This window comes from Pyxicephalus adspersus, chromosome 3, assembly GCF_032062135.1.
Source record: "Pyxicephalus adspersus chromosome 3, UCB_Pads_2.0, whole genome shotgun sequence".
Taxonomy (NCBI): domain Eukaryota; kingdom Metazoa; phylum Chordata; class Amphibia; order Anura; family Pyxicephalidae; genus Pyxicephalus; species Pyxicephalus adspersus.
Window position 1 is genome coordinate 37,418,585 of NC_092860.1, and position 12,614 is coordinate 37,431,198.

The window sequence follows — 12,614 nt, forward strand, 5'->3', positions numbered from 1 at the left end:
AGACTGGAAGTCTAATAAAGTGGTAGACTGCCATTAAAAATACTCTATGGAGCATCTCAGAAGAACTGCACCATGATTAAACATCTGTACAAAAAGATATGTTTTACATTTCAAATTCATTTATTTATTAATCAGGGCAGTTGAGGACTGGTTGACACCAGCAAACCACAGGGTGAACTTAGCCTTAGGCCCCTTAACAATCTACTTGTGCAGGATGCATTGGCTGAATTACAATAGCTTTCTATTTCACGTTTTCTCTAGATTAAGTATAAAGCATTCATAAAATGTATTAGCAGTTAACAAAAACGTAACAAAGATTGTAAAAGATTACATTTTAATGTAGATTAACATATCATTTTTGTATAATTATAAGAAAAGCAGAAAACATTACAATTTCCATTTTTATCCTTCTTTTCTAGAAAATGAAAAATAGCTGTTCTATTTATATCTGCATTCAGTGCTCTAAATTAAGAGATTGCATTTTATTTCCAGTCGGAAAAATTGGCCGCTCTTTGTAAGGATGAAAAAATAAATTTACATCAGCATGCAGGGACAGACTGTATCCCACCGAGCACATCTTTTAGTACAGTGACTATTGAAGCACTTAAGTCAAGCACACACGTTTATAGAGCACACTGAAATACCACAGGTATTGCCAATAAACCAATCAGTCTGACAAACTTGATGTAAAAAAATAAGAAGCATAAAAATACAAATTCCTACAAATGCAGTAAATAAAGTACACAATCTGAGCATTTTAACAAAGCTTGTTTGACTTAAGCACTAGAAATAAAGAAATCTTAAAGGTTTGTAGACTAAGACTGCAGAATTTGCTTTTCAAATGATTTTAAACAATGCCAAACAATCACAAGTGGAAAATCAAAAGATCTGGTGCCTTCTATCAAGTCTCTAAAGCGTTTTCAAAAAGCGGTCTACCGCTCTCATTGAAACTGCAAAAAAATCAAGCCAACCAACATTATGCTTAGAAGCTGAGAAGAAATATTTAACATGGCAGTGATCACAGTGAATTTTTTACGCTGTGGTATTAATTTAGATGATTGACAGACTCTATTATTTTTTTTTTTTTTTTTAATAATGATTCCTTGCATGCCTAAGCATTCTTTTTTTAAATTAATAATTATTTTTAATAATCGAGGGCCCCAACAAAGCCCATTTCAAAGCCTCAATTATATTTTTTTTTATGTATTGTATAATTGTATTAGTTATATTATATTTTTGAAGCCATGCTTCAAAAAAATATGACTTTTGTAGTCTTTATACTACTACTAAGGCGTGGGTTTAAAAAAAAATATTGGGGGAGGGATAATGGGGTGGGATTTAATTACATCTGTATTGCATCTGCAAAAAAACAAAAGACACCGACACAAAGGTTCCAGCCATTTCTTTTCTACCAAAACTAGAAAACACAAAAAGCTGCAAAACCTAACCTCATGGGGGTTCTAGGTTTACCTCCAAAACAATAAAAGTTACTACCAAGGTTTTATCCCTTGTCTATGTTTTCTATTTAGATTTAGATTTCTACTTTATTATTGCACTTTATTATTCTACTCTAAATTATTGCACCTCCCTGTAACACATTTCCTTCACCCTTTTTCTTCTAATTTTGCATGCTATAAAACCAACGGCACCAATCTGCTAGGCTTAATTAATTTTTATGGCTAAGCCCATGTCTATAATTTTCAGCTAAAGTCTTCTGCCTAGTTTCTGCTGTATATATTCTTTCCTCAACAACTCATTTTTGCCGCCTTGCAATGTTTGAATTTCAGATATAAAGAAATGGATTTACTAACAGAGATTAAAATCTCTGTGGAAGGGATAATTCACTTAGCTTAGTGAATACGTTGAAGTTATGATGATTCAATCATATGTAAGCAACAGTTATTATTTGGGTATTTTTTTGCAGGGTATAAGGGGATGTTTTAATATAACCACTAAGATATGTGAATTATGCTTTACAGAGATTGTGGACAACCTAATTACCTTTAGAAATTCAACCCCAACACATTGTAAAAAAATTAGGAAGCCCTGTATAATGCATTAATTTTTTTTTTTAGCTTTTGCATGTTTAGTGATATATACTAGTTTTCTTATAATTCCTTCCTAAAATTTTCCTTGATTCTTTTTTAATGGTTTGTTCAATGAGCCTAGTTTTTTCAACTAAGATTACTATTCATTTTAAACTTAATGTAACATTTAAAACATGAATCATTGTGAAGACTTTTTTTTAACAATTTTAATATATTTATAGAAGTACCTAAGAACATCTCAGAAGTTACAAGGGCCATTGGTTGCTATACACACTGTTCTTGAAGTACCCTGTGTACTAAAAAAATTTTATTGTTAAACCAATATGCCAAGAAAACATGTGCTATATTTTTGGAATATTTTTAAAAATGCAAACAAAACATTTACCATCAAATTTTGCCCTATATACCCTTTTGTTGGAACTCTCCAAGCTTTGTTTAGGGACCTCTGCTATTCTCCACCTACATTCTTCAACATGGCACTCCTATTAATAAACATTGCTTTAAATTGCACATATGAGCTGATGGTCTGATAGTGATAACAATTTCCAAATGACTTGTCAGCATCTCCAATTATTTATGTTCATCTGTTGGTTGTGTTTGGTTGGTTGGTTGGTTGGTTGTGTAGTAGTGTTAGTATGTCAGCAGTTACATTTAGAACTTATTTGTAGCAAGTTTATTTGCATCTGTACATATATATATATATATATATATATACAGCCAACATATATAGCCAATTCATCCCATGTTGTCAACCCATTAATTAAATTCTACATTGAGTGTATATTTTCAAAATATTACATAGATTTGCCCTATTTCTATTTCTGTTATTCTTTATAATATAAAATATATAAAAGCAATGGAAAATACCATATTTCTGTTTTGACATGATCAATTTTGTGAAGAATCTCAGAACCTCATGTGTCATTACATTTTAACAAGCTCATTTTACCAGGTTAAATTTCTGAGAAATGTTAAGTCCCTCAGGTCTAAAACACCTACATATTTAGTTTTTTTTATAATACTGGTAACTGATATCTTTCCTTAGAGATGACTCAAACTCTCCCTGTCTATATGGTAGGTCTTCCCAGCATTTCTTTCCCGAGGGGAAGAAATTGAAGTTGGCAGCTAGCAGAAACAGTAGCTGTAATGTAAGCACCTTTTGATGGCTGGCTAGCTGTGTGTTTTACTGTCTTAGGTTGACTTGAAATGTCAAAGTATGAAACAAGTTTTAACTAAGTCTAAAGGGCCCCATAGTAACTTCCTTATTTGGGTGCTCCTTCTTTTACAGAATATATAGAAGTCAAATTGCTTTTTACACAGTTAACTAGGGAGTCCCAACCTATAAACACATTATACAGAAACAAATTTTAATAATTTTAAAATGTATTTTCATAAATGTTATTTATATATTTTTGTAGTAAATACTATTGCTACCTAATAAGTCATTGTGAAGCCAGAGAGATGCTGGGCCTGGTAGCAGTACCAAAATCTGCTATGGCTATAGTTACACTTTTAGTTAAAAAGGAAGGTGCTTACTGGCACATATAATCTCATTATGATTTATATTTTAAACTATTTAATGTGCATTTTATTCTATAGCTGATGTCAACAATACAGAAAAAGGTGGTTTATATCCACATATAATTAAAGATTGTCACTTGTCAATGCTGAATGAATAGAGAGGAAAGAAAGAGGTTTGAGGCTCATAGGTTTTTCATGCAAAAAGTGAAGTGTATTGATTGATTATTCAGTACATAAGTCATCAAATACACATAAACATATATTGTTTTCGTCTCTGTCCTGGTACTATTTCACAGCGCAGAGTAGTTATACATACTATATAGTATGGATTTTGTCATAAATTAATACATATAACCATAAAACTGTTCAAAAGGCTGTGATCCGACGCGTTTCGCCTCAAAGGGCTTCCTCAGGGATAGATAGTGGTGTGTGCTTATCGTCCGAAGTTAGGAACATGCCCCACGGGGGGGGGGGGGGGGGGGGGGGATGTATATATGTTGTTGCTGCTGATGATAATGCTAAGGTTTGAAGTAGTAATTTATACTCTTGTTAGGGGTTTTATCATAATTTACAAATATTTCATGGGTGCGGTGAAGGTTGGTCCCTGCATCTGTCAACCAATGTAATAAATAGATGACCAGTAGGGTCTCTTCCCTAGAACTTTTGAATACGGGTTGAGTCACTTGTCAAGTCATTGTTTGAATCTGGATATGATAGATCAAATCTCTTGGTAGTAGTATAGTGAATCAAATGGGAAAGGGTCTAACTTTCTCTTTGTGAGTATTAAGGCTAATCCAGGGTGTTCCAGGTTGAAAAATGCAGCAGACCTTAACTAAGGGTTAACCCTGAAGGATATAATTCTTGTAGGTCTATTTGCAGGAATAAGCAGTGGGGTGATGAAAAAGCAGCAGCCTGCAGCCTACTTGTCAATGCTGAGACATTTTTCTGTACCATAGCATGAAGTTCTCTCTAAAAGGAATCTTGTGATGAATGAAATATGTAAAATGAAATGTTAGTTGCCTGGTTTTCTTTGGTTTCAAGAGTAAATGTGATCAATATGAGAAGAACAAGAACAAGTATGTGGGAATGAGTCAGAGTTACTGCTTCAGGATCTTCAAAACTGTGGCTCAGAAAGCAGATAAACCTTTAGATCAAAGTTTCTCAAACAGGGTTTTAGTGGAACTCTAGGGTTACCGCAGCAGATGCTAGGGGTTTCATGAGCAGTGAGCGATTTGTAACTCTCAGATCAGTTACCACTGACAGTAATGATCTTTGTAGCTATATATACAGGTGACATTCTTCCTATTGGCAAACAATGTACGAGGAATTTTTCCCACTGACCACAACACTAATGTATTGTGAGCTGTGAATATAGTAATTATAGCAGGGGATCCCTAAGACCTGAAAGTTATTTCAAGGGTCACCCCATGTTAAAATGGTTGAGAAAGGCTGCTATAGATCATCAAAACAGCTTGGGAAATAAATTTTACTGGGGAGTTCAGCAGTGACAGCCTACATAGATTTTAAAACAATACTTTTGTAATCCTTGTCGCAATATACTCACATTAAAAGTTCATTTTTACAACTATTCTGCAGGAGTATTGTCTAATATCCAACTGCTCCTGTTATTACAAGCAATGGTTAGGTTATTACACTATATAGTATTAGCACTGTAACAAGCACCTTCTATTGATCTCACTGATAAAATATCCAAACTGCAAATTCTTTTAAATATTTAATTGTATTTTCTTTGTATCATATGATTATGTAATTTGATTTTAAAGTAATTCAAGAACAATTTATGGCACCCAAAATGAAATGACACCCAATCTCGCGCCTGCTCAGTGCGACATCGGGTGACATAGCAGAAGAATGAAGAAGGCGGAAGATGGCGGTGCCCGCTGGTTCCTTCACTCTTAACAGAACAACAAATACAGGAAAGCACTGGAACAACTGGAATCAGATTGTGGAGGCATCAAGGATTCTTAAAAAATAAAGGTAAATGTTTTCTTGCTTTGACTGCAAGTGTTGCTTTGACTGCCAATGGTTTTGTTCCTATAGTGATGTACATTTGACATCTGAATAAAAAATATACATTAAATCCTTTGTTTTGTTTAGTGGAAAAAAATCACTGTTTCAGAGACAATACATGCCAATGCAACTTCTGAAAAACAATAAATGATACGATATGTTTTATATCTTACCAGGACACAAGGCTGAGATATGTGGCTTTTGCTGGTGACAACATGCTGTCAGATTGTTGCTTCCTAAAGAACTTTTACATGTGAAGGAGGATTGTATACGGATGGAGTAAATTTTCACCTAGAATAAAATAATAAACAACAATTTATGTAACAGAAACTTTTTTTAAACAATTAGAACCATTTATAAACTTACATTCGTATATTATTTGCGTTTGGCACTTTTTTCCCCACTTGATATGTCACTGAGAGATGATTTGATATGATAGAAAGTCAAATTCTACATACTCCAGGGTTAATGCTCAAAGCATGGCCTGATGTATAAACAGTTATAGTCAGTTTCATGGCACTGTCCATTAAAAGTATATTATAGTGGGCTTATTGCCCAGGGTACATTGAAGACATCTGGCAACTTTTACAACATAATATGTACCAAATGTAATGGTAAAATGTAAAAGTTGTCAATAGTATTACTATGACTGCACATTTATATATCAGCCCTCTGGTGATTTGTAAAAAAAACCCCAGTAAATTGTAACAAAAAACTAAAAAAACAAAATTGTAAAGAAAACTTAGGTTCCTCGCAATAATTCATTAATTAGTCTCTTTACAAAAAAAATGTGTGTTCACATAGCAAAGTGAATTATTTGCCTGCAAATAATATTTAATTCACTTTAGTAAATAGGATAAATTTCTGCTGACTTCAACCATCCAATCATGTGCAAGGAAAACTCCTCGTTTTTTTTTAATTCTTTTTGGGTACTCCTCGAAAAGTGAATTTTCACATTCACAAAGCTAAATAAATTATCCCTTGCAGGGTAATAATTCACTTTGGCATGTAAGTAGCCTAAATTGTTTTGGTAAATCAGCCCAATGTTTTGCATATATATATATATATATATTTATAAATACATATAAAAATATAATATATTGCTTTTGACATTGGTATATTGGTATAATTAGTCATAACTCTCATTGATTTTAAAATAACAAAATACAATTATCTAGGTAAAAAATATAAAAAATGACCAAAAATGCAAGTTTTCCTTCAACCAATAATTGAAGCACAAAAGTTCATGAAGCATTGAAAAGTATTTATGAATATATGCTGACTCATAATCATTGTAACAATTCAAATAGTGGAATGAATAATGATTAGACACATTAAAATACAGTCTTTCTAAGCCAAGCATTCAGCTGTATTTATTTGTAGTCTCTTGGTAATTGCTTTAAAAGGACAATTATGCATTTCTAAATGAAATACCACATGTACTTGTAATAAATTGATCAATTTCATCAGAGGGACAGTTTTAGAAGGAATTTAAACATTTGGCACATCATATTAGAAGTTATAATGGGCACAATGCTACTATATAAGGGCCAAATATATAAAAAAAAATGAATATATTATTTCAATTACCAAGGACTTTGAATACATTAGAGCCTTGCACATTAATCAGCCTGCAAAAGAATGTCTGTTTGCTAACTGGTAAAAATGTATAGAAATAACACTGGGGACCACATTTTTTGTTGCGTTAAATCACATTTTTAGTTAGTTAGAATTTTTGGGTGGTGAATCCAGAAATGACCCCAGTTTTTTGCTATCACATCCAGTTTTTACGATACAGGGTAATAGGGTTATAGGCATATAGCATTTCCTGGAGTGTTCAGTGTTAGGAGAATCCCGCCGGATACTCCAACAATAGTCAGCCATCATAAGTACATCCCATCTACCCTGATACCGTCCTTCCATGACCTACAAATTATGGTGGAATCGTTCACCTTGCTCATCACTGACTGCACCAAGGTTTTCCGGGAAGTTAGAAAGATGGCTATGCAGAAAATGTACCCAGCCAAGCATTTTGTAGCTCTCCAAGAGTTTCTGGACACTTTCTGTTTAATTATTTGCTTGTGTGTTTCCAAGAATGTCCTTGACAATGGCTTTGAATGATAACTAAGCAGTCTTTTCGACTTCTGACATTGCTGCCGAACCCGTGGACCATTAAACACACCGGCCTTTATTTTTTTAAATGACAGGCTAGGAAATGTCAAATTATGGACTTGAAACAGTCTCCTTAAGTTGGCTAAGCTTTAATGAACTGCTTAATCAGACCTAGTTTCATGTGGCTCATGTAGAATGTTTAGATCACCTGGTTTTAGGGCAAATCTTGGAGGCCAATTCCTTTTCACCCAATGCCTCTCATGAGCTATCGATACATAGTCACCATTCAGCGGAGTTATAGATTGGAATTCCCAATTCCTCCATTAAACCAGGTATGTTATGGCAATACACAACGCCACTGTCAGTCCTATAGTACTGAAGAAATGCAATTTTTCTTGTTCAAAAGAACAAAAAATAAATGTAACTTTATGTTACATTTATTTTTTGTGTTATATCTTGCAGTTTTCACTATACAAAAGTAACAGTCACTGAAATGATCTCCTGGCTCTCGCCAAACCATAGGTATACCAAATGGCATCTTATCATGCACATTTTTAAGAATCAGCATACTTTTTATTTATACTCATCTTATTTTAGTGTAAATAAGCTTAAAAATTGAAGTCAACACAAAATTTGTTCAAAATTGTTCCCCAGTGTAAGGTTGCATTTGTAATGTTTTGATTTAGAAAAAAAAACTGCTGCTGTGAATGTTTAATATGTGCCTAATTACATTGGTCAGCAGGTGATTTAGAGTTAAGAGTTCTATTTAAGTTCAAATTCTTTTTAAGGAAGGTTGGGCAAAACCATATTTGGAATTCAGTGAACAAACTTACTTAGCAGATCCTATTGAAATCTTTAGAAGGCAAACACTGTAAGTAAATTCTACTGGAACATTAAAATTACCTTACATTGACATGAGTATTTAAAAGCTGGATATAGACACTGTTATAAACAATCTAATAAAAAAATGAATATTAATACCCAACGAATAATAATACCTCAAGATAAAAAACTGTTTTAAAATATAGAGAACCCTTAGTTATCTTTGCTTAACTGTATAACTAGTAGCTTAGGTAACAGTAACTTTTACTACACATTTCATCATTCCAAAATCATTGACTAAAACTGGGTTTGAAGTAAGGCAATAATGCTCTGTTTATGGTGTTAATTCCTTTCTTAGGTGGAGCAGAATAAATCAGGAACTGAAGATCCCAAAGGGAACTGCCATGAAAAGATTACACAGACAAGCCAAACAGTAACAGGTAATATTGACAAATTTACTCCAGGTAGCAATAGGTATTGGGTGGCTTTGCAAACATTATGGGCAAAAATGACTAAATTTATCAATTGAATATAAGAGAGCTGTTTTAACCCACAATGTTTTTTTGTTTGTCCAATTGTTGCTGATATTTACATGTGTCCTCACACACCATATCTAGGTGGTTGACACAATTTACAGAAATAATATAATATCGTCTTTCTCCATCCCTAGCCTTTTGACTTGAGAGCAAAATAGCTGCAGCGGATTCTCCCTCATCTCATTCTGTGTGCTTGATACACACATGGATCTCCTCCCTAGCTCCACCACCACTGCTTCAATTACAGTGTCTGGCAATCTCTAAAGGATAGGCAGATATCGTTCTCTACAAAAACAGTCATGGACAGACCAATCCATAATGGTGAAGCTTTCAATACCGCACCACACCATAATGAACAATTGAATATTAGCAGCAGTAACACTGCTTCATATTTTTTACAAGGTAACCCACGATGACCTGGTTGTGGACAGGGAATTTTTGTTAAAAGTACAGTGACACCTTAACGTAAACCTTTTGCCTTCTTAAACAGATTAATTCAATACCATGAAAAAAGCTTCTTTAGCTGCCTTTCATCAACAGCATTCTAGAGAGCCCTAAAACCTAGGTGTTAGGAGACTCTCTTCTGGCAGAATATACCAGGAAGTGTCCTACCGCAGTAGAACGCACTCGGCCCATTACCTCCGGCGGCATTTGCAGCAGCAGAGGAGTTCTATCTCTGTGGCTTGCAGCATCCTTGTTTCCCTTTAGCTGTGTTTTCTCTCTCCGCATCCCCTGCACTGAGACTGCACAGCTGAAGGGGATTTGGAGCTGTGCTGCAGCTAATTAGCAGAATGGTTTCTGATCAATCCAATGCTGCCATTGGCTTCTGGGTCCCTATAGCCTCTCTGCTCTCAGATTCCAGTGCCTGTTGTAGCGTTTAGCTGAGCTAATCTGTGCTAGAGAGTTTCTTGTGTAATTTTCTGTTGCTGACAATTGCCTAATCCCCGACCCATAGTTTATACGCTGCCTGGACTGAATTCTGCCTGTTACCCTGACTCTGCTTGTGCCTAATTCATCTGTACCTCGTTTGGTGGACTGATCACCTGTGTATGACCTTGGCTTTGTACTCTGGATATGGCTAGTAGTTCTTGACTGCCTAATCTGTGGGCCTCTGGTCCTCTGCCAGCACATCCCCAGACACCATCCCTTGCGCAATAACTCCTGGGTGCAACATGCACTGGGAGATGCAACCAGTCTCCCGAGGCTGAGCGGAGGCTTGATAAAGGTAAAGACTGCGGCGTTAGATTGGGGGACTGGCATCTGGTAAATACTGGTGCTGACCAGGGCTATCCTATTATGCAAATTGTGACCAATCATACGTTCAAGTGCTGTTCTTCTCTATTCTGCATTTTAATTATTTGCAGCCAGCAGGTTTTTAGCTACAACTAGAGAGTTTTTGACGGTTGATCATTTTCTCCATTCACAAAGGGACCCTTGATTCTTTAGATGTCATATAAAAATGGATAACTTTCTACAGCATTTACTATATCACCATGTAAGGTGATCAAATCTGTTTAACGTGCTCTTCTCAAGGGTGAATTTAATAATTAAAAATAGCCAAGATCTTCTAATATTAAGTTTCCTTTTTCAGAACCACAAAAAATTGGATTGCATGTTCAAAATGAGGTCTTACTAAACACTAATAGTGGCAAGATCACCTTTTTTGAGTCTATGCTAAGTAAATAGCTTGATCTGTTTGAAATCTACTGATTAGTCTTGCATGCAATTTTTATTATGAATAGGCCTGAATAGAGGGACAACTTCTGCTTATTTAAATCACCCATCTCAATATTTCCTAGCAGAGACAATACAACTTTCCAGCATGATTCTAATAAATGGTAAGTATCCATAACATTGCAGGATGTTGTCTAGGGTAATATCCTATGAGATTTTAGGGTATATACCACTTTCTAGAATTTCTCCAGAAGTGCAGTTTAGAAGTCAGAGGAAGAATAAGAAGTTTTCTTTTTCTCTATTCTATATTTAACCCTATCATTTGATTTTTATATGTAGTATAAAGCTTTGTGTTATCACTATCAATGATAATGAGTATTTAAAAAAAGAATAAAAAAAATAATTAGCCTTTGTTGGAAAATTATTATTAATTGACATTCTAACTTAAATTCTTAATTAGAACAAACAACACTTACTTTTAATGAACATTAATACATGTAATGCGTTTTTGCTCGTTAGGACTTGCTTAAATTTAATAATTAAAAATAAAGATCAAATGACAATATTAGCTTGGAATTTGTGGAATTATCTTATTTTCATGCTGAAAACATTTTATATTTTTAATTAAGTTAATTTTTTCTTCGTTATTGGTTTGTACAAGTAAAAGTAGTGGTAATTATAAAAAAGTGGCAATAAAATGTGATAATGGCAATGCATTTATTAAATTGTCAATGTCAATGCATTTTAAACTTAATAAATGAAAAAAGCACTACAATGGTTAGATATTCAAGCCCAGAGTCAAGCCCTCATTTACCTCTAGTGCCTGCGGATCGCATACAGGAGGATTCCCATGGGTGCATTTATGAAGGAAGCCGCGGTACTTCTCCTGACAGTGTGAGTACCGCGGCTGTGCCCATCAACGAATGCAGCTGTGGGAATCATCACAGGATGATTGCCATGGCTGCATTCATTCATGCTGAACACAGCCGCAGTACTCCTGTGTTCTTGAATAGAGAATCTCAATCCAAAAACACATACTACAGGGCTGCCAGAGCAATGAGGGGAGTGGAGGTGTCAGCTCTGCTCTCCTGATTGCTCTTGCATGTCCCAAAAAATTGGATCCCGACGGCCGAATTTACACAGGCCGTTCTCGCTTACATGTTCGGTAAGTGAGAACGGCCCAATTCGCCAGGTGAACGAATTTTAAAATCTCGCTCACTCATCCCTAGTAGTACATACTCATAAATCATGGTGACTCTCTACCTCTATACGATGTTACTAAAATGTCACGAATGGCCTTAAAAATTTGAACCTTGCATACATAGCATTTTTGTGGATTGCATGCCGTGAGCATTGTCGGGCTGTTTTTTCTTTATCTTCTGAATCTCTCCAACTTTCCACTGATGTACAACATAAACTCTTTGCAACTGGAGGAAAAGAAATTTAATCTTCATATAAGGTAGGGATTCTACACTGTAAGGTCTGTGAAAATGTAGAATAGACTCCCTAAGGGAGTAGCTTTAGCAAGTTTGATAAGTTGCTTTAGGAAAAAGCTGAATGCTTTTCTAAAAGCACAGAATTTAGGTGGGTATAAAAGTTTTAAAGTAAAAATAACAGACACTGTGGATCCAGGCAACATTCGATTGCCTCGTGGGATTAGAAGGATTTTTTTTCACTTTTGGAGCAAATTGAATGGGGCTTTATAGGTTTTTTTTTTTTGCCTTCCTCTGGATCAACTATATCTATAGGCTTTTTATCTGGGGTACGTTTATTTTCCTAGTAGTTGACCTTGATGGACTTATATCTTTTTTCAACCTGACTAACTATGTAGTATTTGGTATTTATCCCAAGATGACACCTAGGAGGTCTA

At 34.9% G+C, this 12,614-nt stretch overlaps 1 protein-coding gene across 34 annotated transcripts in view; it reads right to left on the reverse strand.

The window, feature by feature from the left end:
- PTPRD (protein tyrosine phosphatase receptor type D) overlaps window positions 1-12,614 on the reverse strand; it is a 956,723-nt gene that overhangs the window by 611,966 nt on the left and 332,143 nt on the right. For all 34 annotated transcript variants that reach the window (XM_072404239.1, XM_072404241.1, XM_072404242.1 and 31 more), the window contains one exon: window positions 5,774-5,891. The gene's annotated coding sequence lies outside the window, so the exon portion shown is untranslated. The remainder of the gene's footprint in view (window positions 1-5,773; window positions 5,892-12,614) is intronic.